The sequence below is a fragment of the Mustela erminea genome, chromosome 19, assembly GCF_009829155.1.
Source record: "Mustela erminea isolate mMusErm1 chromosome 19, mMusErm1.Pri, whole genome shotgun sequence".
Lineage (NCBI taxonomy): Eukaryota > Metazoa > Chordata > Mammalia > Carnivora > Mustelidae > Mustela > Mustela erminea.
In genome coordinates this window covers 41,441,404-41,464,265 of record NC_045632.1, presented here as the reverse complement: position 1 = coordinate 41,464,265, position 22,862 = coordinate 41,441,404, and the positions used below count along the sequence as shown (strand labels likewise).

The 22,862-nt window shown below is 46.8% G+C and overlaps 1 long non-coding RNA gene across 2 annotated transcripts; it reads left to right on the top strand.

Annotated features, from left to right (window-relative positions):
- Positions 1 to 99: 99 nt before the first annotated feature.
- On the top strand, positions 100 to 21,792 carry LOC116580314. 2 transcript variants are annotated; one of them, XR_004281600.1, is made up of 4 exons: positions 100 to 318; positions 5,163 to 5,261; positions 19,210 to 19,329; positions 20,124 to 21,792. It is a non-coding gene; the product is annotated as an uncharacterized LOC116580314 (long non-coding RNA). The 2 variants fall into 2 exon arrangements; XR_004281599.1 differs by lacking the exon at positions 19,210 to 19,329.
- Positions 21,793 to 22,862: the final 1,070 nt, after the last annotated feature.

Sequence of the window (22,862 nt, the reverse complement as noted above, 5' to 3'; positions counted from 1 at the left end):
TTTCCCATGGGCTACGGTGGTACGGTGGGTTTATTCTGACAGCTTGAGAAGAAAGGTGAAATCAGATGGTCTCAGTCCTGTCCCTTCTTTCCCAGCATCTACATCAATCCCGTGTAGACAGGATTCTTCCCACTCAACAGGTGAGGTGATGAGAAGTCACATACACCCGGATGAAGCCTTGGGACGGTGGTCAGCCCAGCACCATGGTTCACCTTAAAACAAACCTCATCTTGGCTCTGTCATCGTCATGAGAGAGGTCACCCCGGGCTGTGCCATTCGCGCTCTCCACTGCAGAACAATGGAAGGGGAGCTACCAAGGTAATTGCAGCTAGGGGTGGCAGAACATTTTGGCCAAACTCCAGTGGAAGAAAAATAAGTCAAGATTTCATACCCTGGAAGCAGAAACATTTTGAAGGACACTTGGGAAGGGCTTTTCTAGAACAAGGGTGTTCAAGCCTCAGTAAGCTCACGAGTCACCTGGTGATCTGGCTTAGATGCAGGTTCTGACTGAGCAGGTTCTGGGAGCCAGGGAAGCTCGAACTTCTAACAAGCTCCAAGGTAGTGCCTGTGTGGCCAGTCCAACGATGCTGAGTGGCAAGGGCAGCCCCTTTACATTGAGACAGAACTGGATTCAAATTCCAGCGAGGCTGCTTCCTAGTGCTGCAAAGTTGGGCAAGCCACCTAATTTGTGTGAGCTTCGGTTCTTCCATATGGAGAGTGTGGAGCTGAATTCTTATCCCTCAGGGTTGCTATGATGATGTGAGGGGATGGTGTGTACCAGTGACCACAACTGGAACGTTCTATGCCATAGTTACATTGTACTCCCCTCACCTAACATTGTTTCCCGTCTTCCTCTGGTCATCCCTCCACCCTGGGCCTTGGAATCTGCCAGTTTCAGTTCACATCCGGAGGGGGATGGTGGACACGGGTCAGATGGTAACTTCTTCTTCTTCTTTCTTTCTTTATTTATTTAAAAGATTTTATTTATTTGAGAGAGAGAGAGCATGAGAGGGGTGAGGGCCAGAGGGAGAAGCCGACTCCCTACTTAGCAAAGGGCCCAATGTGGGACTTGATCCTGGGACCCCAGGATCCTAACCTGAGCCGAAGGCAGTTGCTTAACCAACTGAGCCACCCAGGCGCCCTCAGCTGGTAACTTTTATAAAAAGCGGGCTTTTAGGGGGCTGTTGTGTAGTCTTGTGCTCCTCACTGCAGGCAAGAAGGCAAGTATGGCTGCCCTTAAGAAACAGGAAAATGACCTCATAGAGCAGGTGGGATTAGGAGTTCAGCCTGGCCTGGGAGGTCAAGTCGGGGATCTGGTCATCCCATCCTGGCCCTGCTCACGCAGCATTCTCTGGAACTCACTTCTTGCATCTCTGCTGACTTTCTTTAATTTAAATTCAAGTTAGTGAACATACAAGTGTCGTATTAGGGTCAGGAGAAAGTTCAGCGATCGTCAGTTGTGTAGAACACCTGGTGCTCATTACATCCCATGCCCTCCTAGTGCCCATCACCCAGTTACCCCATTCCCCACTCACCTTCCCTCCAGCAACCCTCAGTCTCCTACAATTCAAAGTCTCATGGTTTGCTTCCCTCTCTGTTTTTACCTTATTTTATTTTTCCCTCCCCTCCCCTATGTTCATCTGTTTTGCTTCTTGAATGCCACATATGAGCGAAATCATATGGTATTTCTTTCTCTGATTGACATACTTCACTCAGCACAATACCCTCTAGTTCCATCCACGTCGTTGCAAATGGCAAGATTTCATTCTTTTTGATGGCCGAATAATATTCTCTTGTGTATATATACCACATCTTCTTTATCCAGTCATCTGTTGATGGACATCTGGGCTCTATCCATAGTTTGGCTATGTGGACGTTGCTGCTGTAAACATTGGGGTGCATGTACCCTGTTAAAATCACTATGTTTGTATCCTTAGGATAAATATACAGCAGTGCAATTGCTGGGTCATAGAGTAGCTCTATTTCTCACTTTTGGAGGAACCTCCATACTGTTTTCCAGACTGGCTGCACCAGTTCGCATTCCCATTAGCAGTGTAAGGGGGTCCCCCTTCTGCACATCCTCTCCAACACCTTGTTTCCTGAGCTACTTTTAGCCATCCTGACAGTTGTGAGGTGGTATCCCATTGCGGCTTTGTTGTATTTCCCTGATGCCAACTGATGCCGAGCATCTTTTCATGTGTCTGTTGGCCATTTGGAAGTCTTCTTTGGAGAAATGTCTATTCATGTCTTCTGCCCATTCGTTGACTGGATTTTTTGTTTTTTGGGTGTTGACTTCTGCTTCTGCACTTGGTCCCATACCCCATGTGTACTGACTTGCTCAGTTTATAAGCATTTCTGAGCTCAAGTTGCAAGGGCTGCTTGTTCCCAGATGCTCTAACCCAGGCAACAGCATTCTTTCTTTCTGTCAATCCCCTCATTTCCCAGGCAATGAGCAATTCTCTCTCTTAGTCTCAGTTTCCCCATACATACAACACTGAGTCTACTTTAAGCAAGATCTGTGTACATTATAGCTCTTTCCCCATTAATAACTATAGCAGTCCCAATACAGTTTTTGTTTTCTTAACTCCTTCCATCAATCTTTTCTTCACCACTGTTATTGTTCTTAACCACTGACGATGAAGACCCTGGTTCTTGCTTCAGAACCTGCCTCACTTATAGGTCGTTTAGAGGCAGGACTGCCATAGTCACATAAAATGGTGACTCTCTGGAGTTGTTCAGTGCACAGCCTGTACAAATGTACTTTGGAAACTTGCATGAGCCTTCTGCTTCAAAAAGCATTGTTCTCCATATTCTAGTTTCCAAACTCATCCCATACCAACTCCCATATCCTACCCCAACCCTCCTTTATGGACTAACCTCTAGGCTTTCCCTCAACCTAGGGAGTTGAGCTCCAGAGTAAAGCTGGAGGAGGCTGGGCTAACACCAAGGAAGTAGGGTGCAATTTTCATGTGCAGAAAGCCAGATCACAAAACCAGCACTCAGTACTATAATCTTTCTTGGGTCCTACATTTCAGGCTTAATGCTATGACTCATTATTTTAATAAATATTAGGATTTGGTGCTCTTCAGAAAGCTCTGTTGCTCAGCCTAGAAATACCATCTCAAACCAACTAATTGGTCAGTAGATAACAAGTTCTGGTCATTTAACTTTTGTTTATGTTGTATCCATAGCAAGAGTGCAAATAGCCTTGAGGCCTCCATCAGCCATGGCACCTAATGCCAGATCCCCTTGATAGAGTTGACTTGGGTAGCTGTGCTTGGCTAACACTGTTTCTATTTTGATGTTCATGTTTCAGTATTCTCATTGCAATGTCATTGTTTTTGCCAGTAAGGAGGGCACAAGACCACCCATTTCATCTCTTGCTGGAGTTACCTACATGAGAATTGATAAATTAACCCTATTGAATGTAAGAAACAGAAATGTGTTATCCTTTTCCAGCCAAAGGAATATATTGCTTTAAGTGAAGGAGAGTTGTGGTCTGTGAGTGGGACACTGAGCCACACACGTGCAGTGCCTTCCTGCAGGGTAGAATCAGAAAAGCAAATTCAGGGCAAGTGTGCTATGATGCCCTGGTGCGGGCTCATCCCCTCTCCTGCTAGCTGACTGTGTGCATCCCTTCTCCACTCTGCTTCCAGGGACATCATGTTGGTGGCTGGACATTGACTAGGGTGGGAGCACTCTTACATGGAAATTGGCCAAGGACATGGGGCTTTTCTTCTTTTTAGAGAACAGTTGTTAAATATTTAGTAGCACACCACTGAGAATGGATCGCCGCTTCCCCCTCTCATCCATGGCAGGTCTTACTAATGGATTCTAGAACATTCTTCCCCTTTGAGCACAGATGAGGCTTAGAATCTTTTCCAATACATTTTCCAGGCAGCAATTACCAATGAGTTGGTGTCCGCTCAGGGGATAAAACTCCTTCAATAACATCCTCTTACCTTAATTCAGTGTGTCCTGCACAGAACCTGTACGTAGCATAGAATGGTAGACCCCAAATGTTCAGATTTTATAAACCTTTCAAACACCCAAAAGTATGTTTTGAGCACATGCTAATAACCAACTTCTTATTTGGCTAAGTAAGGACATAAACCAAAACGATAGCAATGAAATATGTTCCACCTTCTACCATCATAATCATTTCATTGAAGGACATTCTGGATGTCACCTGGTAGATATGAAGTATATAATCTCAGAATAAAGGCAACTTCATTAAAGTGAAAATATACTCCTCATTTTTCCCCTTCATTTGCTGTATCCCAATGCAAACTTTCTCTTGGACCAGCCCAAAGTCCATGGACTCGTTTGGGAACAAGCTTCAGTGGGCCAAGAACATTGCAGCCAACAATTGCAGGGTCCACATTGCCTCCTTGCGGGGGTGCAGAGATGATGAGCAGGGGTGCCTGCACAGATGCTCTCCATGGGGTGAAGAGCTGGACAAGGCTTGACAATCTTGCCATTTTGTAGCCACTTTTTTTTTTTTTTTTCACTGTTGCTGCTTTCTCTCCAGGTAGATAAGCCCTCCTAGGGGGTAGTAGAAATTTACAATCTAGTAAATCCTGGTGGTTTTTCAGCTTGCTGAGACCTAAAGCAGTGAGATGGCCTTGCTTCTGTGATCGAATTGTAAGATTAGGAATGAAGTCCTTGGTTCCAAAAAAGGGGATGACTCCATCATTCCTTCACTTGTTGATTCACCGGACCTCTCTGGGGCTCGTGGCAAGCACCCTTCTGCCATAGCCTTCCCGACCTCACCAGTCTCATTTTCTCCAGTCTGACACCAGCTTGGAATAGGTTCCAGAAGGACCTGCGGCATCCTGGCTGGGGTTTTGGGCTTCACCTCGAGAGACTGTGGACCAAGGGGGACAAGAAGGACAGGCTTTCCTGTTACAGAGAACGTACTGGAAGCTGATACAAAGCATGGACTAGTATGCGTGCAGGGGTGCTTCTGGAGTCAGGTAGACCTGCTGCTCTCCCGGGGCCGTGGTCTGCAAAACGGATGAAGATGATCTAATCTAAAGTACGGTATTGGCAGCAAAAGTCGCGGTGGGCGGTGGGCATTTGAGTCTGCAGTTGTGCGTGTGGAGTACGAGTATGTTTGCGGAAACGGCTCTGAGACATTAAGAGCAGATGTTTCTTGGCAGGACGTGGCAGAGGTGGCAGTCAGGTGCGCCGCACTCGGGATGCCCGGGGTATGGATTGGTACTACTCTGGAAAATCACCTGCGGAGTCCGACCGTGCGGGTAACACGGAGCTAATTTTACTGGGAACAAACAGCAACGTTTAAGTGTTGTGTATTCTCTGGGTTTGCATATTTGGAACGTATTTTGATGTTTCCTTTTGCCTGGTGCCCATTAGGAAAACGTAACTCTTATAAAAGCAATGTTGTTGCTTGGAACATTTTTCATTAGAGCAAATTTGTTTCAAAATTGACTGTAAATTATATTGCGCTTTGTTTGAGAAAACAGAGTTAAAATCAGGATCCAAGTGTGCAATACTCAGTGTGGAACAGAAGTTCAATTACCTGCAATTATGAGTATGTTCTCCTCCACGTGTGTGGAGCTGGCGTCTCCTATGTAAAGGATTTTAGTGCAAGAAGTTGCTTTACAGATTACTTTCTTCCACATTCCCGAAATAGAGATGAAAGTACAGAGAGGGAACAAAAATTGCCTGAGGTCACATAGCAAGTTAGTGGCAAAGTTGGAATGGGTTTAGGTATCCTGATCTAGATTTTGATGAGATTAAAGGAAAAAAATATTCTTGAATTTCCATTTCACACAATATTCAATAGTTCTTTCTCTCACAGACTAGCATTAGGATCACTTTGCCTCAGACAGATTCTAGAACAGATATGAAGGGGAAAAAAAAAATGTCTGACGATGCCAAGCATGGTGCTCCAGTTCACAGCACTGAGAATTCTAGAAAGATCGGTATGGCTACCACCCATTATATTTTTCAGTGTTGTTCCAATGAGCAGCCTACCACAGGGCTTTTTGACTAATCTAATTTCATGAAAGCTGTTTTATTAGGCTTCAAATGACCTTGCACAGGGGAGCATTTGGATGAATACTGAAGGCCAAACCCTCTGCCCGGTCTCTTCTCTTCACCACAGAGGATCTGTTGCCAAATTCTGCTGATTTTACCTCCTTGCTATCTCCCACTCCATGTTCAGCAGCTGTCCTGCCCCAAGCCTCGTTCCTCGCCCTTATCGGGACCATGGTGATCACCCTTATTCAATCTCTCTCCCTCCCTTCTTGGCACAACCTACAATCCAATTCCCACACAGCAGAGGCATTAAAACATTTTTTTTTTCCTCTAAAACCTAAATCTGATCATGTCTACCTATTACCATCACCAAAATTCTTACCATGGATTGGGCCACCCCAGTCTCGGGCCTCCTCGCCCTGCAGTCCCCCTCCCATGGTCTGGCCCAGCCCACAGGTGTCCATCAGTCCTCCGCATTCACCAGAGTCTGCCCTAATGCAGAACACGAGCCCCCAGTCCTCCAGCCTCCCTTTGGCTGTTTCATACCAACTCATTTTTCAGACCTCAAAAATTATTTTCTTCCTTATGTAAATCTTTTACTGGTCCTCAGATGAGACGGTTTCCCATATTATTCCCTGGCGTAGTGCCTGTGTTCATGCTGTCCGTAGATGTACCTCAATCAGAGCTCGAGAGATGGGGTGGGGATTGGTGAATCTGGAAGGGTCAAGTTCTTAACCCATTGAGCCACGCAGGCGCCCTGGAAGGGTCAAGTTCTTAACTGACATGAGGGTTTTAATGTCTGAGATTCAGATCACTGGGTACCTGATGCTCTCCTTATCCCTGGGCAACCACAAAAAGGCAGAAGCCTTTTCAGATCCCTGTGTGTTGGGTTTTTCAAAATGTTCCTACTGCATTATCTACCGGCAGACCTGGCTTTCGCTGCCTCCTAGGCTGGGAGGGTTAGAGTCTATCCCAGCAGCTAGAGTAGGAATGGGAGGGAGGATGAAGTGGACAGTTCCAAATTTAATTCACCTTTGGATCCATGTACTCACCGATACTCGATGCAGAAAACGAGGAGGCATCCTGGGGTCCTTATAATTTGCTGTCCGTGTTTCGACCTCTGAAAGCGTCAAGGCTAAGCCGCCCCCGCCTCCCTCTGGTCCTCAGCAGTCACAGCACATCGGCAATACACGCTCACTCCTCCTTTCGCGGGGAAGACTGACAAGGACGTGTCATAACTCAGTGTCTTCCTTCTGCTGTGGCCAGTGCTCCCTGCTGGGAGTTTTGAGTGTCTTCGCGGCTCAGAGAGCGAAATGGAATGGTGTAAATGAATGTGCCATTGCAAATGCCCTACTCCTTTAATGTATGATTTGGGATCACATTTCACTCAATCCTGCCAAGTCGCAGAATGATTTGTGATAACACATGCTGGTGATAATTTAGCAGAACCGAAACGATATCTGAATGGAGCTGCAGACCCTCCAGCTCCAGAGAGTCCCAAAGGGGGCTCTGCTCAATACAACTGTTTGTTTACTGATTATCCTTTGGGAAGGTGGCAGGGGGGCTGACCTCACCTCTGCTGGGTCTGTCTCAGGTTGGCCTGCAGTACTCCATCCCCCCCACCCTTAATCTCCTGTTCTCCGTTGCCGTGGGCCCCCAGATGCTCTCCTGCTCCCCCTGAAATCATCACAGTGATAATGACAGGGGTGAGCATTTATCGAGTGCTTGTATAGAGCGGATAATGTGCTTATATTCTTCATCTCCTTTAAGACCACTCTACAATAGGTAGCCGTTACAGCTTTTCCTTTATAGAAGGGAAAACCCAAGTTCTGAGGGGCGAATTGGCTTCCTGGAGGTCAGCTGTGGTGGTGGAGCTGGGATGTAGCCCCACATCTGTCAGAATCCAGGAGGTTACAGGAAGCCTTGTGGGGCTGGTAAGATGCATAGGAAGTGCGCCCTCTTGGAAGCCTGGGGTCTTGTGCCTTGGAGAAGAGGCACCTGGAGGGGGTGCTGTGAGTCTGCATGGCGCCAGAAGACCGAAGGCAGGTTTCAGTCCAATATCATGAAGGCGTTTGTTGATGAAATGAATGGGGGTGAACGAGGCTGTGCCACCTTATGACAGAGGCACTGGGGGTGGGCTGGGCTGGGGTTGGCGTTGGATAACACAGAGGTGGAGACCCCTTCTAAACTCTTTAATTCTGTGGTTCTCCTACGTGCTATACTTCCATTCCCAAGTTCCCTAAGCATCTCAGTGCAATTGTCCCATCAGGTGGGAAGTGATATTTTCTATACCTTATACATCGTTTCCATCACGATGAGATTACAGTACTCCTCTTGTTGCTCTTGGTGCTACTAGACCCCATTAATTGAGTTTGTGATAGTAGTTGAGGGCATTGGGTGATGGATTTAAAATCTGAAGGGCTGGCCTTCAGAATTTGCTAACCATGGGTATGTTCCCAAATTTGAGCTCTGTTTTCTTAAGAAAGGAAGAGTTCAGATACCAGAAATTCATGGAAATGGTTCAAATCCCGACTTTGCCACTTACCACCTATGTGAACTTGGGCAAGTCATTTCATTTCTCTGAGCCCTTCTCTTTACCTATAAAATGAAATTTGTGGTACTTATCCCATGGGTTGCTATGCAGATAAAATGCCATAAAGCAGATGAAGCATTTAGCACAGTTCTCAACACATACTAAATTACTTGCAAAATGGTATCTGTAGTCGTTATTATGCCTTACTCTATGTCAGTCACCATGCAACACTCTTCCCATTATGGTCCTTGGTGTTCACAGTGACATAAATATTACCTTCACTTAAAGAAATGGTTCACAGGCTCAGAGAGGTGAAGTCACTAGCCCTTGGTTACTCAGCTCAAAGAGTGGCCCATCATCTCTGTTTCCTCAGGACCAGCTCTCTTGCTCTGCCCCGCAGAGTGTGTCTTTCATGGTAACACAGCCCATTTGAGGCTGGTGATCCCCCACACATGCCACACACACACGCCCAGCAGATGCTTCTTGACCGAAGGACCAAGGACAAGGACCATGCCATCTGCATCTTGCTTTTCTTCATGACACATTGAGCATGTTCCTTCCTCTTTTGGGGGGAGCCCCAGTCTCCTTATACATGATGGAAGAGGGTTTGGACTAAATCTATAGTTCCTTTCTCATTGTTATGAGAAAGTTATATGAATAGCACTAAGCACATAGTGGAGACCCTGCGGCTCTTTATCATGAGGGCTGGGTCTAGAGTGAGACAAGCAGGGCCCCCGAGGTCACAGAATTTAAGAAGACACACACTCTGAGGGTTGCTCGAGTGAAGGGCTGGCATGTGGGAATGTGTGCCTCCTTAAATCTTGTGCCCCGGGGACCTCTTCCATCACCTGGCCCGGGTCCTGCTTCACAGGGTGCAAGAGAGTATTAATGATGCTGCGGCCAAAACGGATTTTTCTTCCTCTTTTTAAACACCAGTGATGAGTACAGTGATATTTTTAATAAGAATTGGCTGGTACTTTGAAGAGCTCTATTCAAAAAGACATTCTTGAAAAAGACTATTATTCCTCTAGTTACATATTTTAGGCTTCTGGGGATAACAGTAGGGGTATAGGATTATAAGAAATAGAAGGGATGTAATAGAGAAAAGATGAAATTACTCTAACAGCCATTAGACCAGCCAAGGAAATAATTTCCAGTGATATAGTCATTATTTGTACAAGCACCCCCCCCCCCCAAAACAGGCCAACAGGATTTTCACACTTACTTCTTTGGTTTAATTGTCTATTTGTTTCGAAATGAAAGCTAATTAAAAGATTATTTTCATATGCTTTAATCACACCACAGCTAACTGTTGGAAAACGTGCAATTAATGGATGCAGCAGTTGACATAAGAATGCATTTTTTTAAAATAACATCACTATTTGAATACACAGAGTGAAGCAATTAGTCCTTCATTAGTTCTGAGTTATTTCAAATGCTTTGAAATACTTGTGTGTTTAATGTTTAATCATCAAGGAAATATATCTGGCAATGGTGCTAGCTCCAGCATCATGAATTAAATATGGCCCCTTGGGAGTGGGGAGAGTTCAGGAAGAAAAATGGCAGCCTCCCCAGGCCTGGCCTCAGGCAAATTCCTTCTTTCTCTGAGCACAGGAAGAGTGAAGGCTCTTCTTAAAGCATCAGTGCTTCTTGCACGCTCGTCACTTCCCAAAGGTGGCTGTGTAGGTGGCAGGTGGTCGCCTTGGAGTGGAGCGGACGGAGAGGGATCGCGCCTGAGTCTGGAGCCCCCTAGTGGAGTGATGATGTGAGAACGGGCATTGGCAGTGTCTAGAGCGTGGTGACCAGCACTCTGGGTGCAAGGATGTCACTGAAGCCTTAGGTGGGGGCACAGAGGATGAATAAGGGGCATGTTCCCAACAGTCACTTAGAGCTTGGCAAGGGAGTGCTACCTGCGAGAGAACTGTGCAGGTATGTAGGCATCAAGAGGCTCCTTGGCAGACGACGAGAGTGACTTTAGTGCACTGCTAAGCATCAAAGGGATCTGTTCGAATTGGCAATGAGATTCCTTCCCAAGAATATCCTTAAAGCCAGCAAGCGCAACATAGACCAGAGCTGTAGGTGACATTTCCCTTGGATTGGTAGACGATACATGGCAAGACTGAAACTTGTCATCTTCCGGGGACATGGCCATAGACAATAAGCAAGTGTTCATTATCTAGGCTTTGTACGGAATGCTGTGCATCCGCTTTCTTACTGAATTCTCTTAGTAGCCTGGTGAGGTAGGCATGTCTCCGCTCTATAGGGAAAGAAATGGAGGCATGGAGCAGTTAAGTGACTTATCAAACTGGAGTTATTCCGTAAACTTTTTGGCTTGTAGGGAAAATAAAGTAATGTGTGTTCTCCCTACCCTACGGAAGAAAGTGTGGTTGTACAGGTGAGACTTGCCCAAGGACATACATGTTGGGTAAGTAGCTGAACCAGTGTTTTGTTTTTAACATATTTTTAAATTTTTTATTTTTTTTAAGATTTTTATTTATTTATTTGACATAGATCACAAGTAGGCAGAGAGGCAGGCAGAGAGAGGAAGGGAAGCAGGCTCCCCGCCGAGCAGAGAGTCTGATGTGGGGCTCGATCCCAGGACTCTGGGATCATGACCCGAGCCGAAGGCAGAGGCTTTAACCCACTGAGCCATCCAGGTGCCCCTGAACCAGTCTTTTGACTCAAGTCTTTCTGACTCCATGTTTGCTCTGTCTCAGTGTGGGGTGGGGTTCCGTACGTGTGCCAAGGGTGTGCAAACACAAAGGCGCGGCTCTGCTGCTGTACCGTGTTGTCCTGGGAGGCTCGCTGTGCGTCATCCCTCAGGAGAGCGGAATCGTGGAAGCAAGTGCAGCTTGCCGGGGGCCCTAGATGATGCTCTCTCTTCTTAGCAAAACCAATAAGGATTCTTCACCTCAGGAATTTAAAACATCAGATGTCTGAGACTGAGTGTCGATGACCACAAGACAAATCCCAGCGCTCCCACCAGCAGGTGGACTCTGAGATGGGAGGGGAAGAGCTCAGGGAGGTCAGAGGAGGGCAGGACTGGGGGAGGCTGAGAGGGACCGTCAACATTCCTAAAGCCTGTGTTGGCAGTGAGCTGTGGCATGATGCCTTGGGGGTCTCCCTGCCTGTCTGTCGTGGCATAGAGAGAGTACTTAATTCTTCTGTCAAACCCTCTCGGTGTTCTGTCCCCAGTGTAGACTCCCTAGTCAACTGTGCCTCCCAGTCCCCCTGTGGCCGTGCCTAGGGAGCTTGAAGTTCAGTGGGAGAGACTTCCAGAAGCCTGGTGATGTAATATTGGGAGTGACCAACAGAGACATGACTGGGACAGAAGAAACAGGGAGTGGGGGCAGCAGTCTGCTCTGGGCACCAGAGTAGGCATGACTAGGGGGAGAAATACTCCTGGTCTTGAATTTCCCATGGGGGAAATGGGAGAAGACATTACAAGGTTGGGAACCACGAGTGCCAAAGACTGAGAGAGGAAGGGGCTGCACGGATTTGGGGAACGGTGAGCACTTTAGCCTAATGCTGGGGGTGTAGGACGCAGGGACAGGACAGGGCCGAGCTGGTGGTTCAGAATGAGAAGGCTTTAGAATCCCACCCGAGGGAGCCTGAGGTCCTAGAGCCAGCAGGCCGGGAGCCAACAACGATTTGTAAGCAAAGCCTGGGAAAACCAGCGCATTCATGGGAGATCAGAATTAGAACATGTTTGGGAGCCGGGGGAGCTCTACCAATGGACTGAGATGCTTCTTTTTTCTTTAAGGGTCACATACTTTCATTTATTCATAGAGTCTCTTCTCCCTCTCTTTTTGGAGGAAGGATACACACACCTTCTGTATCCACTCACACAAACAAATACAAGTCGACGTGATTAAGTAAGTGAGGGAGCGGGGGCGGGGCCTGGAATCTCGAAGAGCACAGGCTCTGGACAGCTGCAAGTGGGCCTCGGGGATGGCGCTGGGATTCGCAGAGGCCAAGGCCAAGATGGAGACAGAGCCAGATTCCTAGCCCGTGGGTCGCACGACCCGATCACACTGGAAATGACTCTTCCTGATACAAAAGAGGAGAGGCTCTCATGAATTCACCAGAATAAGTCCTTCAAGAGGCATTTCAGGAATTTCAATAAGCTGTTTTTTATGGGCTCCCACAAAGTGGGCTGATGGGATTCCTCTGGAGCTCCATTTAGCACGAGAAATTCTAAGGGCAGCAGAGCAAAGACACATGACCCAGGCTTCATCTGGCTTGATCGCAGAATGAGATTCAGGCTAATGTGATGGCTTTTGCTCTTTTAAGGCCCCAGCATGCATTTTTAAAAAGGCGATTCCTTATCTGCAACCCCAGTATCCCACTGGTAACAGATAAGACCTGACCATCTCTGGATTGGGGTGGAGGCAGGGGATGGGTTTCTAGGGAGCCCCAGGAGCACCCTCAGGAACTCCAGGGCTCCGGGGAAGATCGTCTGAGAAGCTGGATCAGAAGGAGTGATGGACAGAATGTCCTTCAGACAGTACTCTATAGACATTATTCCTCACAGCCGGGGTTGTGACAAGGATCGGAAGGTGGCGAGCTTGACCGGGGGACTCGCGGGGCAGATGCTCTGTGCTGCCGACGGCCGGTGATTCCTCCAACACCTCAAAGCAGTAGACGGTCCAATTCTCCAGGCTCACGTACTCTCCAGCCTCAGGCCTCCCAGGACCTGCTTTTGAGAATTCAAGGCCCCGAACATGTGCTTTGGGCCGTGTCGCCCCCACATCGGAGGACGGGAAGCAGCCTCACTCTGCCAGAAGTCTCTCAGGACCTGGCTGCTCTACATCTTTTTAATTGTTTCTTGACATGCCTTTTAAGCTGTCACACTGAAATGTGATTCCCATCTCTGTTTATCTAATGTCACCGGGGGAGGCACTCGGAGACCAGCCATGGCCCGACCTCCACCTGCATCTGCTCTCTCCGCTCAGCCGTCTCTCCCCACCTTCCAGAGTGTCTCTGTAGCCCCTGGGAAACTGGCGAGCTTCCTTGGCAGCAGCCGTAACAGAAAAGGGTGGACCTTGGGGGAAAGCAGGCAGCTGGCTGGTTCTCCGTGCGGTTTGCCGGCCCCGGAGGTGCTGTCACACTCACTGAGCACCTCCTCCGTGCCAGGCTCTGAGATGGGGCGGGGGACATGCCCAGGGGAAGGATGGGGGTGCGTGCTTAGGGGCCTCATGGTCAGCTGGTTGGGCCACGCTTCTGCTGTTCTGATGTAAAAGAGAACCCGGTGAATGTGATGCATGGGTCACACAGCCTTCATGCTGAAGGTGCGACCCTGAGACCTCCTCTCCATGCTTCTCCGGCCTGCACTCCACCCCGGAAGCTGTACTACATGCAGGACATCAAGGAGTTCCTCTGCCTGCTTCTTCCAACTGGGCCCGGCCCATGGGGAGTCCCAAAAAGTGTTCGCACGGAGGTTAGAGAATGCAAGTTGTCCATATGACCATTTGTTAAGAAATAATGCTGCCGAGCTAGTGCAAACCAGCCCCGAAAGCCTTGTACTCACAGTGACAAAGCAACACTGCTAATCAGTACATTTCATGGCCCTGGCCGAGGGTCAGTGCTGTGTTGTACAATATTTTTGCAAAATGGCTCAAGCTAGTTATGGCTCAAGCTACTTCTGCGACCAACCCTTACAGCCAAGAGTGAGCTCAGAGTGTTATCATCTAACTGCCTCCCTACCAGGTCATCTCTTGGCTGGCTCTGTCCTTTGACTAGAGACTGTTCCCCCAAAGAAAGGCGATTGTCCTTGGTGCCTCTCCCTCTCTCTCTTTCTCTCTGGTGTCTAGTAACTACTCCTCCACTCTTAGCCTTTTGGTCCTAGGGGTGGTGAAATTCTGCTACCAAGACTCTAGTTATTGTCCTCTCATCTCAATGCCCTCTGCCTTGGTTCACAGCCCCTTCAGTAATAAACTCTCCTGAGTCACTCTGTCTTCAGCAAAGCTGTCGTCATCAAGACAGTATGGTGCTGGCACAAAAACAGACACATAGACCAGTGGAACAGAAGGGAGAGCCCAGAAATGGACCCTCAACTCTATGGTCAACTCATCTTCGACAAAGCAGGAAAGAGTATCCAATGGAAAAACAGTCTCTTCAACAAATGGTTTTGGGAAAACTGGACAGCCACATGCAGAAGAAGGAAATGACCATTTTCTTACACCACACACAAAAGTAGACTCAAAATGGATGAAAGAACTAAATGCGAGATAGGAATCCATTGAAATCCTAGAGGGGAACACAGGCAGAATGCAGTCTCTTTCTTTTTGGGACCTGGATTGATTGAAGGAGGGGTGAATCAATACCAAAACTAGAAAAGCAGTTTTCAAGGGTTGGGTCTTAAAGTGGGGTAGGAGTAGGGGTAGAGTAAGGTCAGTGGTGTGTCAGCAGTTGTCCCTGGAGTTTAATCTATAGAATCCCACTTAACTTGCCCAATAGCCTCAGAGGCATGAGTGCTCTGGAGGAGGACCGCAGGTTGGGCAGGTCCTCTGCGGGCATGCATTCTGCAGGGCAGATAAGGGACTCTTCTTCCTCTCAGCCTGCCAAAAAATCTCTGAACCATTCATTAACCTGTGTTGCCCCTCCCACCATCAAAGACCTAAATCAAAGTCCAAACTAGAAATGGGGGGGTGGTGGCAGGGCAGGAAGAACTACTGAACAAAGTGAGATGCCTTAGAGACCCCAGGGATCTCTGGCCTAAGGGGTGACGTTGTCTTGCAAGTCCTGTATCTTTCAAGCTGAGGTCATCTTGTTGAGAAGCCATTCAGTGACGTGGGTCTGCATCTCACGCCCCAAAAATGTTTCTTAAATAAGGAGGGTTTCAACTTTTCATGGCCCCGGACTCCCTAGCTATCAAGTAGGATAATGACAGCATCTGCTTCCGAGGGCTGGGGCGAGGATAAGGTACGGCATCTGGCTCCGTCTGATGCGTATCTGATGTTCAACAAATACTGGTCATTGCTGACAAGCAAGAGGTAGCAGGTGTGGTTGTTAAGGCAGCTAAGAGAGGAGGGAGAGCCATAAGATTTCATTCCATGCCAAGTCTTAGAATGGAGTGTGATCAGGTGTCAGAGTGGAAAGGACATTTAATGGATCCTTTAGTCTTCATCTCCTTATTCTCAAAGAGTGAAAGAAGGCCAGCACGAAGAGGAGGCTTTTTGAAGGTCACCCACATCAGATCATGGTGGTAGGACTGGGACTTGAACTTGAATCTCCTGCGGTGCTGCCTTCAGCCTTTTTCTTCAGAGCCTCCCATGGAAATACTTCCACTGATTTCCTCCCCCGAAGGGTCATGATGCCTCTGACTTGTTAATGACATGGTGAGGAATATGTAAGGAAATAATGTCTATAAATCTTGCCAAATTCATTCTTGGAAGGACAAGAACAATAGTTGATTTTTGCACTGGTTTAGAAACATAGCCAGTGTCATGTAACTTACAGGAGGCGGAAGTGGGGAGGCAGGATTAATTAAGATACGGCCTCTCCTGACCTTCAAGTTTATGTTCTCTCCTCTATATCACACTCCTTCAGCCATTTCTTAGCTGAAATTAAGAACTGTGGCTTCAAATAGAGCCACTGGCTTCACACATCCTTACTTTCTTGCTCCAAGAAGCCCTATCTTTGTGGCTAACTCATACCGTGGTGGTTGTTAAAAACGCCAAGGGACAAAGAAAATAGAGTCTGAAGTGTTTCATCTGGAAAAACAAACTCACACACAGACAAACGAGGGGACAATTAGTTTTTTGTTTGGGCTGAAACCAGTGGGATATTTGTCATGTAAGTGAAAGTCTGTAGAATTTAATAGGATTATTGTAGGGTGAGGAAGTCCATTTAGAGAGGGATAAAAAGCAGAGGAACAAAACATGCCTATACTCGTTTTTATGAACAAAACAAAACAAAACAAAACAACCCCCAAACCAAAAAACTAACCTAAGAGTACCTACCTGATGTTGAAATAACACCACTATCACCAGTGCTGATTGTAATGTTAACAAAATTCCATTAATTCTGAACCTGGTCTTACTTTAAAAGCTCTTCATTTGTGATCTCATTTAATCCTGGCAGGCTGCAAGGCACATGTTGTTATTTCTGCTTTGGTGGTTAAAGATACTGCGACCAAGGACGGCTGAATAACTTAAGGGTAAGGGATGGAATTTGAGCTTGATTCCAGGTTCCTCATCCCCATGTCTGTCTCATAAAATGCCCAGGGAGCACAGGTAGGATCCATAAACCCAGCTGATCTATAAGGAGTAATGTTGTTGCTGGTGTGGACACCCGAGTAGAGCAGAGGTGTAAGTCAAAGCCTGTGGATTAGCCCAGGGTTTCAAGTCAAACATGTCTATGAGACAGTACGGATGGGAATGTGGGCACACCCACCCAACAATTCTAATGGGAAGAGGTTCGCTGTTGACCTTTAAAGTTGGAGTTAGTGCCTTCTGATCATGGCTTCCCTCATCTAATGTCCACAGGGGCAAATTTTCTTCCTTTCCTCTGCCCCAGATGCCCAGCAAGAATTGATCCTCAGTATGGTCTTGCTGATCTGTTGGCCGACTGATTGATTGATTAATTGATATATTTGCAGCCGTATGGTTTGGGGCTTCCAGCTCTAGTTGGGAATTGATTTTCATCTTCACAAGTTAAAAACAAAAGCTATCAAACCCCTTACAGGAGATGGTGATGAGACACAATCTTATTAAATAGAAGCTGACAATTTATCATCTCTCAACAGCTCGGGGCCCAGTTTTTCGTGTATTCTTGCCAGGATCTCAGTGTCTTGTTCAATATCTAATTTATTTGGAGTTTTATTGAAGGAGGAGCATCTTCTGCAATTCTTATCTCCAATCTGCAAAGAGTAGTTGAGTAGCAGAAATCATCGGGAAGAACTTGGTGGCCATCCAGGGTTTAGTCCACGTCAGGGGGCCACATGCCTGTTTTCTCAGAACCTTGTAACATGATGATTTTCTCTAGAGCCTAACATTTTATGTCCTGGTTTTGTTTTTGTTTTGTTTTGTTTTGTTTTCTGACCAAACATTCCTTTGCTTTTGTGTTGTCACCTTGATTTTAAAGTTTTTCTCCCCATCCCCGCTAAGTGTTGAAATGTTGCTTAGCTAAAGTTACTTATCACTTAATGCATTTCACAAACGAATTAAACCTTCCAGCAGCACACATAAATTGGACCCTCTGGCCAAGGGAAATGCTCAGCTCATCTGGCTTAGTCAGGAGTTTGCCTTGCTCAGTATTTGTCACAAGAGAGCTGGGTCTCCTGGAATAGGGCCATTGGGCACCCAGGTGGGCACACGGGGTGGGTTGGGCCCATCCTACTCTCTATTACCTGGTCACAGTGATTTTTTTTTCTTTTTAAGATTTTATTCATTTATTTGACAGAGAGAGAGAGAGAGATCACAAGTAGGGAGAGAGGCAGGCAGAGAGAGGAGGGGAAGCAGGCTCCCCACCAAGCTGAGAGCCTGATGCGGGGCTTGATCCAAGCACCCTGAGATCACCATCCGGCTGAAGGTAGAGGCTTAACCCACTGAGCCACCCAGGTGCCCCACAGTGATTGGTTCTGAGAAAGGGGGTGGGGCCATGGGAGTCAAGCATGGCCTATCAGAATCATCTCAGGCTTAGTGCGGGGGCTCTGAGAGAGGTTTTTATTCCCACTGGGTTTGCCCCTCTAGGAAAATAAGAACAAGCCTGCTGGTGCCCACTTTCCCGGTCAGAAGGGGCGAGTGTGCTTCAGTGCTAAGAAGGGACAGGCCGAGTTCATAGATGGAACAAGAGCCATGGCTGCGGCACAGCTTCCTTGGTTCCTCGTTTGTGTAACTCAGCGAATTCCTTCTGCCCTCTAAGCTAGTTTCACTTGTGTGTTTCTGCGACTTCTGATCAAGAGCCATGGCCAATAAAGGTCAGTTGGTTTCTTTCCTCTGTTCCTCCAGAGACTCGAGACTCACACAAGCAGTAATTGGAGAAGCAGGTCTGCCTGTTGCAGAAGCCACGGAGTTGGTTTTACCCAGTATCACATGCCTGCCCGCTCCCTTGCTTGAATAAAGTTTGCTTTTTATCATCAAGGCCCAGAGCCAGCTCCAAATAATCAGTTACCTCCCTTGCCCTTCCAAAGTGAGTAGCAGACCTTCCCTTGTTTACCCGTTGATTTACTTCGAATGAATACTTGTTTATTTCCTAATGCTTTCTAAATATGGATCAATGGATGCACATTGTAGAAGTTACAGAGAAGCACAAAGAAGGCAATAAATTTACCCCTAATCCTGCCACCTAACCTTACCACACCTAAAATGGTGTGCTATTTCATCTTTACATGGGAAATCCAGATGTTCAGTGAAGTCATTTCCTTAATGACTAAATAAATACGTCCATGAAATGGGCTCAAACTACTATTCCATAGCTTCTAGGAAGTCCAATGTCCTGGACTTGAGTCCAAGCTCTTCCCTATTACCAGATCTGTGATTTGGGGCAAGTTACCCAAGCTCCTTGAGCCGTTTTTGCATCTGTCCACGGGAGTAAATTATCTCCTTCTAGTTTGATGGGCTTATGGGAGAAATGAATGGAAAAAAAAAAAATCAAATATTTTGTTGAAAACTTTGAGGTGTGGTGCAAATAACATAAATTTTGACTTTTATAAAATAATTTCTTTCTAGTCACAAGAACCTTTTATTAAAATTTCCTGTGTGAAATCCCAGTCCCCAGAATAGATGAAGAGGGGCTTTGGGCAATGCAAAGCCACTGCCAACCCCAAGTGGCCTATGACGTGCCTTCAGGTAAGCCCCCTGGCACAGAATGCTATTTAAAGACTCTGATCTATTACTAAATAATTTCCAGTATAGGCTAATGGCAAAAATCCCCCCCCAACTCCCCATATTCCCTCCTGTGAATACTAAGTTAACTGAGATCTCTGCCCAGTGCCTGTTTTAAGAAGATGTCGCTGATGAGGATTAAATTTTCATTCTGGAGTTTCCTTGGCCACTGTTGAGTGCCGTCAAGTCCTTCTCATGACACCCCTTCCCCCTTTCTCTAACCGAATAGCTAGAAAGGCTTGGACAAAGCCCACCACTGAGACCAACACCCCTGTCCACACAGATGCCCAGAGGTACTCCGTTGGGCTCTGGGAGTCATCCAAACATATATGTTAACCACTTGTGCTCCCTCAGGTTCTGTGCTGGATGCTGAGGATACAGCGGTGGGCACACCAAGTCATTATTAGCCGGTTCTCTCAGGACCTACTGACAACCTGGGGAGTTAGATGTAGATTATGAAGTCCTAAAAGTTAGTGTAAAATTTCCATTGTTGTATGTGTCGGATGAATCCAGTTCTGGGAGATCAGAGAAAATGGAGTGAGGACATGACATGTCAGCTATTACTTGAAATTAACAAGCACCCCCAGCCAAAGGAGAAGGCTGTGCAAAAGCCATGTGGTGGGTAGGGAATTAGTACCCTCTAAGAACTGAAAGAAGGCCATTGTGTCTGGCTACAAGATAAGCCTGGAAAGGGAGACTGGGACGAGGACAAACACGTTTATGGGGAGCCGTGCCAATGATGTTGCTTCTTATCCTAGGAGCCGTGGAAGACAGAGGCTGTGGCACATGCTTACGGACTGAGAGGTGACTGGAGGCTGTCCCAGAGAAGGGGCTGTGGAGATGGGCAAAAGCAGCTACATTTGGGAATCATTTGGACAGCAGAATAAAGGCAGTTTGGTAGCATGTATGTTAGAGTAGGATGCATTAATTTCCTCTTGCAGTTATAACATATATCACAAGCTTATGGCTTAACACGAGCAATTTGTCTCCTTATAGTCCTGGTGGCCAGAACTCAGAAATGAGGGCTAAAAATCAGAATCTTGTTAGGGCTGGTTTTTCCTTGAGGCCCCAGGGAAGAACCTGTTCTTCTCCTTTTCCACGATCTTAAAGCTTCTGGCATTCATTGGCTAGTGGCTACTTCCCTTTACTCTCTACTCTCAGTTATTTTACTACCCTCTGGCTCCCTCTCACATAAATGCGATTACATTTAGGTCCCCTGATAATCCAGAATAATCTTTCTACTTTGAGGCTTAAGATACTTCAGTTTCCTTAATGTAATCAATCTTCCGTGTCCCTTTTTTGCCGGTAATGTTCCAGAGAAAAGGACCTGGGCATCTTTGGGAGCCATCATTCAGGATATCACATAGGCAAGGAGAAAAAGAGATCTTGCATGATGCTTGGGGTTCTGGTTTGCCAGTTGGATAGGTGGCTCAGAGATGGAGTTGGGGGTCACCAGATGAACTCTGTTTTGATCATACTGAGTTTGAGGTGCTTTTGAGACCTCCAAGAGCAGCTGTCCATCGGGCGATTTGGAAATACAGATCTGGAGTCCAGAAGAAAGGTCTGAGCTGGAGATACAAACATGAGAATCACCAGTGGGGTGCTCAGTCATGCCTTGGAGAGGAATGAGGGTGTCCAGGGAAAGAATATAAGAACGCTTGGGGAACAATGATGTCGCGGTGATTTTCAGAGAGGATCCAAAGAGGCAGGAGGAAAACAAGTACGTTTCTGGCTCAGAAACCGAGAGGGGGATGATTTCAAGGAGAAGGAGGTGATCAACTCTGTCCAAAATGCCTGACAGCTCAAGTAAATAGAGGGTTGAAAATGTCCATGAAATTCATCCCATGAATTCCTGAGGCAGAGTGATGGGAGCATAAGGTGCATTAGGTTGGAGCAGGTGGTGGGTGAATGGAAGGGAAGAAAACAGAGCAAGTAGAGGGAATTCTATATTCATACCTATTCTTCTATGTATTATATATTCATATTCATCTTTCAGATCCCCCTTCAACCATGAGTTCTTCAGGGGAGCTCTCCCTAACCACACAGCTCTTACTTATATGAATTCTCATAGCCCCAGTATTCTCTCCCCTATGGAGCCCTGACCAAAGACTCTTGAGATGTATTTATTGGCATGATTGTTTCATCTCAGGCATCCTCTGCTACTTCTTGTGTAAGTCACTCAAAAGTGGGGTTCTGGGGAAGGTTTTGCTCACCATTGTATTCCCAGAACATAATCCAAAGCTGGCACGTAGTAGGTCTATGACTGATGTACTGAATGAGGAGATGGTCAAATGAACGTTGTAGTGTAAGTTGCAGAAGAGGAAGCATTTTTGATTTCTAGATAGAGCTAGCTATAAGGAGAAGGGCACAGACTTTGGACGCAGACACCCAGAACCTTCTGTGTTTTAGTTATGTGGCTTCAGTAAAATCAGACTCACTGACCTTCAGAGCCTCGGTTTTCCTGTCGGTATAATGGGATGATTCCTCCCATGTAGATGATACTGTCTTGTGAACTGAGTCTCATATGCATTTTTTTAAAAGATTTTATTTATTTATGTGACAGAGAGAGATCACAAGTAGGCAGAGAGGCAGGCAGAGAGAGAGGAAGGGAAGCAGGCCCCCTGCTGAGCAGAGAGCCCGATGCAGGACTCGATTCCAGGACCCTGAGATCATAACCTGAGCCGAAGGCAGTGGCTTAACCCACTGAGCCACCCAGGTGCCCATCATATGCATTTTGCTTCCACAGCATCCTGCTTTGTCAAGAGCTGACAATCAGACATGCAAAATGAGTGATGTATATGAATTTTTCAAAAGCATTAGTTTGGGAAATCAAAAACCAAAACAAATTGAGAGAGAGAGAGAGAGAGAGAGAGAGAAACACAGACAGAGTACCTGGCATATCCAATGGCTACTTAATAAATCGTGCCCCTTGGTTGTGTTGGGTTGCATTTTGTCCTTAGTAGGTTGTGGCCGGGCGGAGGGGGGCGGTCCTTGTAGCCATGTGAGGAATGATTTCCTAATTAGGGAAGATGGCCTGGTGGAAGCTTGCATCTGCTGATGTTGATGAGGGCTCCCTGTGTCTGAGCAGAGGGGTGGGGGCTGGAGGAGCTGGTCCTTTGGCGCAGGGCCCTCCCCCCCCCATTCCTGATGCCATTCCAGCTGGGCACCTGGCCAAGGAAAGCTAAGCATTTCTCTCCCTCTGCCCACACCTCTGAGATCACATGCAGAGATGGGATGCCTGCTGGAAATCTGGAGTAATTCCGGTTTATTAATTTGTGCCCCTGTAATTAAACAGTCATATTAATTATCATTTATGCCTGTGTGCCTTCCTTTTCCATGTTAGACTTGAAGCTCAGAGTAATTATTTATATGATTTCTCAATTTGTTTTGGTTCTGTTTTCCCAAGGTGATACTTTTGCAAGATTCATAGATAGCACTTGTTTCGCATGCCTGATCGTCAGCTCTTGACCAGACAGGATTGCTAGGAGAGCAAAACG